Here is a 6,127-nt window from a genome sequence, read left to right as displayed (position 1 = left end):
TCCTGTAATATATGATCTGGAGCAGGTATTACAGGAATTTCTGCATCAGACAGATTTGTCGAAGGAAGTGTTGCAGCTTGTGAGATGCTTACAAGAGCAAGTACAGAAAAGGTTGAAACCTCTAATGGAAAAGGATAGCTATATGTTAGCTACTATGTGTGACCCACGTGTGAAAGGCAGTATTGCTCTCAAGTGCAATACTCTTGCATCCTGGACAAATAAGTTGATTCAAATGGTTGAAAAGATTTCAACTCCTCCCACTCCATCCTGCTCAGCTGCTTCCAGTTCCACCAGCTGCTTCCTTCCCATGATGACAACCCATTCTCCTCCCAAATTTCATGCAACTGGTGCTATTTCAAAAGCAAGAGCAAGATGTGTCAGATTTGAGACTGGTGGTGCTGTTAACCAGCAGCAATACCTGCAAGATAAGGTTTGCAAAAATTCATGTGAAGGCTTTTCTCTCTGAGCAAGTTCAGAGCATGGAGTCAGATCCTCTGAGATATTGGGCAGAAAAAAGCTCAATGTGGCCTTATCTTTCCATAGTAGCACAACACTTTCTTTCCTGCCCACCCACCAGTGTGCAAAGTGAAAGAGTATTTTCATTGACAGGGAACATTGTGAGTCCACACCGTGCACGTTTGAATCCAGACTTAGTTGAGGAATTGGTTTTCATCAAAATGAACCTTCCGCTGCTTGATAATGTGAAAATTCGCTGTGACTGGGAGGAGGAGTGAGTCTCTTGTCTAGGATGGGATGCAAGGTCGTTTGGGAACACAGCAGGGTGGAGCATTCAGCAGTAGCACTGCCTCATGATAGAACTGACCCTGCCTCTTCACCTCAGGTGTCTGCTGTGCTGTTATCATCTATCTTGTCAGCTTGATGAATAAGGACTTTGTACGTGCAAGCAAGAAACCTAAGTTTGTGTCTATCAACTGTGTGCGCTTATTTAGCAGCAGTTAGAGAACAGGCAGTTAAAGTATTTTTGAGTTTTGAACATAGTCGCTCTAAGCAGTTAATGTATATGTGATAGGGGCATGGTTTTATTTTTCAGGCTGAGACAGTTTATAGCTCAGCTTACCAAACCGGTCCTGGGGATTCCACAGCCAGTTGGATTTTTAGAATATCCACAAAAAATTATGCATGAGATACATTTGCATATCATGGGGACTCAGTATATGGCAAATTTACATCATGCATAAAATCCGGCTTAGTGAGTGGTTATTTATTTGGAAAACCCTGGTTTATAGGGACCAATTTGTCTCACTCTCTATAATAAAGCCTGACCACGTAAGTTAGTGCCTAAATCAAAACCATCTCCAGTTGTGTCATGAGTTACTTAACCTCCCTGTGGTCAGTAAAAGGTTTCTCTGGCCGAGATTTAATTATTTCTCCCTGCGGAGCAGATACATGTTAAGTTGAATTTTCAAGTTGCATTAATAAAAACAGCATTTACGTGTGTAAATAAATAGCATATACTTCTTTATATACTTAGTACAACATGAGTAAATCTACACGTGTGAAAAAAAGGGATGGTCTAGGTGTTCCCAAGTGGAGGCCAACATTTATGTATGTTAGTTGCTATTTTATAAGAGATTTACTGTATGTGTAGATTTGGCAGCTTTATATTTACTCTCGCTCTTTATCTGGAGTAAGTGATAGTATAAGAAGTCTTAACAGTCAAATCATGACTATGTCGTGGTCTGGGAGAAATGGGGGAAGCTGAGGCTGATCTTGATGAGTTGCAGATGGACTGGAGTGGAAACTGAAAGACTAATTGATAACACTGGTAATTTTATTGCTGTGTGCATGTTAGAAAATCTGTTGACTATAAATCCCAATTTATAATAATTTTAATAATTCAGTCCACTAATATTTCTCAAATTTAAAACATTTTATTAACTACAAAACTATAACGAAATTAAATAACACTGTTTATAAAAATATAACTTTACAATGACAACATACCAAAAAAAAATTATGTGTTAGCACCCAGTACTCAAGGATGTGGAGAGGAGAATGGCAACCCGAGAGGAGGATCCTGCTCTGGAGCAGAGGGCAGTGGCATCTCCTCCTCATGAGACATCTCATGAGGATGAGATACCTGTGCCCTCCGCTCCTGAAAGGCCTCCTCCATGGCTGACAGCCTCCTCTGCACATCCTTGACATCTGCCCTGATGCTGTTTACTCCCTGCAGGATCTCCTTCAGTATGCCAAACTGCGCATGTGCAGTGCATACGCAGCTTGGAGGAGATCCTGCAGGGAGTAAAGCAGCAGTGCTGGTGCTGGTGCTGCTGGGCCCGGCTGTGGCTGCCTCCATCCTTTGGGCACTGGCAGTGCCACTGGTGGCTGTGGCTGCCTCTTCTTGCCCTGTAAAGAAATGTAAAAAATTCTACATAAGATATAGAACAGGGGTGGGCAGTTATGGTCCTCGAGGGCCACAAACCAGTATTGTACACACCAGCAAGTTTATAATATTAAAATACATTCAACCCCTTAGTTTACTAAATTGCAGGGTTTTGGAAAAATGAGTTTATAGTCTACAACCTCGGAGAGGGAGAGTGGAGGGATATCATTCTAGATAATTAGAGATAATATTATATAAATATATAACATAACATACATCTATCCCACCCTATATAACTGACTGATCACAAACAATAATTTTGATTTTCTGCCTCAGACAGATACTAGACAAACTACTACTACTAGTACTACAACATACGTACTGGCCCTGTGGCCCAAAATACAAGCCATTAAGCCCGTACACACGTGCTACATTAAAAAAAAATGTTTTTCAGTTCATTTTTTAACATGGCACTCTTCTACAGTTCTTCTTCCTCACTCATCCTCTTCCTCCCACTGCCTCCCTCCCCTCTCACAGTGACTAATACCCCCTTCCCTCAGTCTCACATTCATCCCCCATTCACATTTGCAGCATGTTGGTCAATGGTCAGGGCTCAATTATCTAATATCTAATAATATAATACCTGGCCCACCAGTGACGGTTCCCTCCGTCCTCCTCTGCTGACAGCCACTGGGCCCAGGAAGCCCCGCCTCGTCCCTGCTGGTGTGTGGTTCTGTACGAAGACACAGATCAAATTTCAGAGAACAACAGTTAAAATTAAAAAAAAAGGAATTGGAACTGACACAAACAATATTAAACACAAATTCCATTACAATTAATTGAATAATATTTGTGTACTTGTGTAGTATTCTCAAACAACCTACCAGGCGAAGGACGCGCTAAAGTCAGGCGGACCTCCTCAAGCCAATCACCCTCGTGAAGTCTCAGATGCCGACCTGAGAATTAGAGGTAGAAAGGAAATAGAATAACATTAATTGATTAATAAATTAATTACAAACACAACATGCCCTACTAGGTTATTTTTTTATGCAATATATAAAATTTAGTAATAAAAAAATACTTAGCTATCTTTTAATGTGGCATTCAAAATTCCCAAATACAAATCCCATCATTTCGAAATGATAAATAAATATAAATAAATATAATACACCACTAACATTATCTCTCACCTTTCTTCTTGAGATCTTCGATCTCACGCGGGTAAGAGGCTCTCCGGCAGAACTCCTCCTGGAGAGCCACCCAGGCTGCAGTCTCCCTTTGAAGGTTAGGCCTGCTGCCTGAGGGGGTGTAGAGATGCTCCTCATCCAGGAGGAGTAGCCGGGCTAGGAGGTCCACATCTGCCTGTGTGAACCGTGGCTTCCTGGACCTAGCATCACGATCTGCCTTTGAGGAGGACGGTTGGGCTGACTCCCTATCACGATCCATCTACAATGAGAAAATAAAAAAGAAGATGAAAAAAGTAAGTTCAGAAGCTCAGAATGCAAAGGGCTGAAGTATCCCACCCTTCACATCCCCCACTGCTGGTATATGGGAGAGAGAAGGGGAAGGGGAGGGGGTGGGGGGAGGTGAAGGGGCAAGCAGCCCCACTCCCTGTGAGGGATGGGAAGGGAGAGACAGCCCCACTCCCTGGGAGGGATGGGAAGGGAGAGACAGCCCCTGAATGCAGGGGCTGTCTCTCCCTTCCCATCCCTCCCTCCCCTCCCCCCCCCCCCACCACTCACCCACACACTATTCACTAGCTGGGACATGGGGGAAGTCAGGAGTGAGGGTCAGGCAGCTCCCCCCTGTCTGTGAAGCCAGCCTCTCACTAGTAATGCAGGGAGGGAGCTGTCTCAGACTTCACCATCCTCCTCCCCCCCCCCCCCCTCACCCACACAACATTCACTAGCTGGGACATGGGGGAAGTAAGGAGTGAGGGTCAGGCAGCTCCCCCCTGTCTGTGAAGCCAGCCTCTCACTAGTAATGCAGGGAGGGAGCTGTCTCAGACTTCACCATCCTCCTCCCCCCCCCCCCTCACCCACACACCATTCACTAGCTGGGACATGGGGGAAGTCAGGAGTGAGGGTCAGGCAGCTCCCCCCTGTCTGTGAAGCCAGCCTCTCACTAGTAATGCAGGGAGGGAGCTGTCTCAGACTTCACCATCCTCCTCCCCCCCCCCCCCCTCACCCACCCACCATTCACTAGCTGGGACATGGGGGAAGTCAGGAGTGAGGGTCAGGCAGCTCCCCCCTGTCTGTGAAGCCAGCCTCTCACTAGTAATGCAGGGAGGGAGCTGTCTCAGACTTCACCATCCTCCTCCCCCCCCCCTCACCCACACACCATTCACTAGCTGGAACAAACAAGCTGGTGGGTGCAAGGTACCAAAAAAAGGTACCAGTTCCCTCTCAGTCCGCTCCTAAATTGGAGCAGACTGGGAGGGAACTGGGGGAGCCCCGATCTCGTCGCCGTGCGAATTTGCATAATTTTACCCCCCCCCCTTGTATGCGCCGCCCACGTATTTTATAACATGCTTGCGCCGGTGTGCGCATGTTATAAAATCGGAGCGTCCATTTTAAAATCTATCCTTTAATGTAGCAAATGTAGCAAAGTGCTTAATATGAACTTCATAGTCTTTTCTGGGAATATAGCCTGTGTGAAAAGAAAAGATTGAATAGCAGATTTTTCTCAATGTAATTTGTGAGGCCAAACATTTATTCTACAATTCATGGTTTGTTCTGGAAAGATTCAACTGCAGAAATTGCATAAGTTTGGGTGTATATAGGTTGCAGATACTATAATGATGTCCTGTAGATAACTATGTGATATAATAGATTATCTACTCCAAGATGTGTTGATATTGGGGGTAATATTCAGTCACTGACCAGATTGCAAAGCTAGTTGGATAAACTTATACAGCTAACTTTAGAGGGATATTCAATAGCAGCCACACTATTGAATATAGACAACTGTTTTAGAGATCGCCAGATAATTTTATTCATCTAACTTTTGGACAGCTCTATGGCATGACCAAAGTTAGCTGGATAATTTATCCGGCTAACCTAACTCCTCTCAGAAATGCCCCGAGAATGCCCTTACATTATCCAGTGACATTTTATCTGTTAATGAAATATCTGGCGTTTAGCCAAATAACCTTTGAGTTATCCAATTAAATGCCTCTAAAACCTAGCCTTATTATGTTTAAATTGTATATAAAACAAAATAGTGAGGTCATTAGAAATATATGAACATAAAAGTCATCCCAGGTTTCAATGAATAGAGGGGGACAATTATTTTTATATAGATTTTGTCCCATCTCTAACCAAATGTTAGCCAGATGTGAACTATTTGCACAGCCCTAATGGTAGCACAGGATCTCAGATAATAGTCAAGACCTCGACTCCTTTTCGCACAATAAACTGCTTGCTAGTTTTGTTGCCTTTGGAAGCTATTATAGGAGGTGCTCTGCCGCAAAACTGAAATACTATAGGGCTGACTTAAGGTACCCTGGCGTATAATTGCAGGGCACAAACGAAGACAAAATTTGTATGTGCAGTGAACCATGTTGTGCTGGCATTGGGATTTAAAGTCCACAGATTAAAAGCTGCCATTTATTTTTGCTGCAGCAGCCAGCTTCATATATGTTGTAGTAAGCCCAGCTCCTTTTTACTGAGGCCTCCAAAGGTCAGGAGTCCATCAACTTGACACTAGAGCTCCAGGAAGCAAAGGAAACAAGTACTAGTAAATGGTAAGTGGTAGGTAACCTAACCCATTATATATCTGCCC

The 6,127-nt window shown here is 43.9% G+C and overlaps 1 long non-coding RNA gene across 1 annotated transcript; it reads right to left on the bottom strand.

The window, feature by feature from the left end:
• Positions 1 to 3,040: 3,040 nt before the first annotated feature.
• On the bottom strand, positions 3,041 to 3,574 carry LOC115082162. Its single transcript, XR_003854091.1, has 3 exons — positions 3,535 to 3,574; positions 3,229 to 3,300; positions 3,041 to 3,077 (listed from the first exon to the last, which is right to left on the bottom strand). It is a non-coding gene; the product is annotated as an uncharacterized LOC115082162 (long non-coding RNA).
• Between the last annotated feature and the right edge of the window lie 2,553 nt (positions 3,575 to 6,127).

This window comes from Rhinatrema bivittatum, unplaced genomic scaffold, assembly GCF_901001135.1.
Source record: "Rhinatrema bivittatum unplaced genomic scaffold, aRhiBiv1.1, whole genome shotgun sequence".
Taxonomy (NCBI): domain Eukaryota; kingdom Metazoa; phylum Chordata; class Amphibia; order Gymnophiona; family Rhinatrematidae; genus Rhinatrema; species Rhinatrema bivittatum.
The sequence above is the reverse complement of the archived record's forward strand: the minus strand, read 5'-3'. Positions and strand labels throughout refer to the sequence as shown.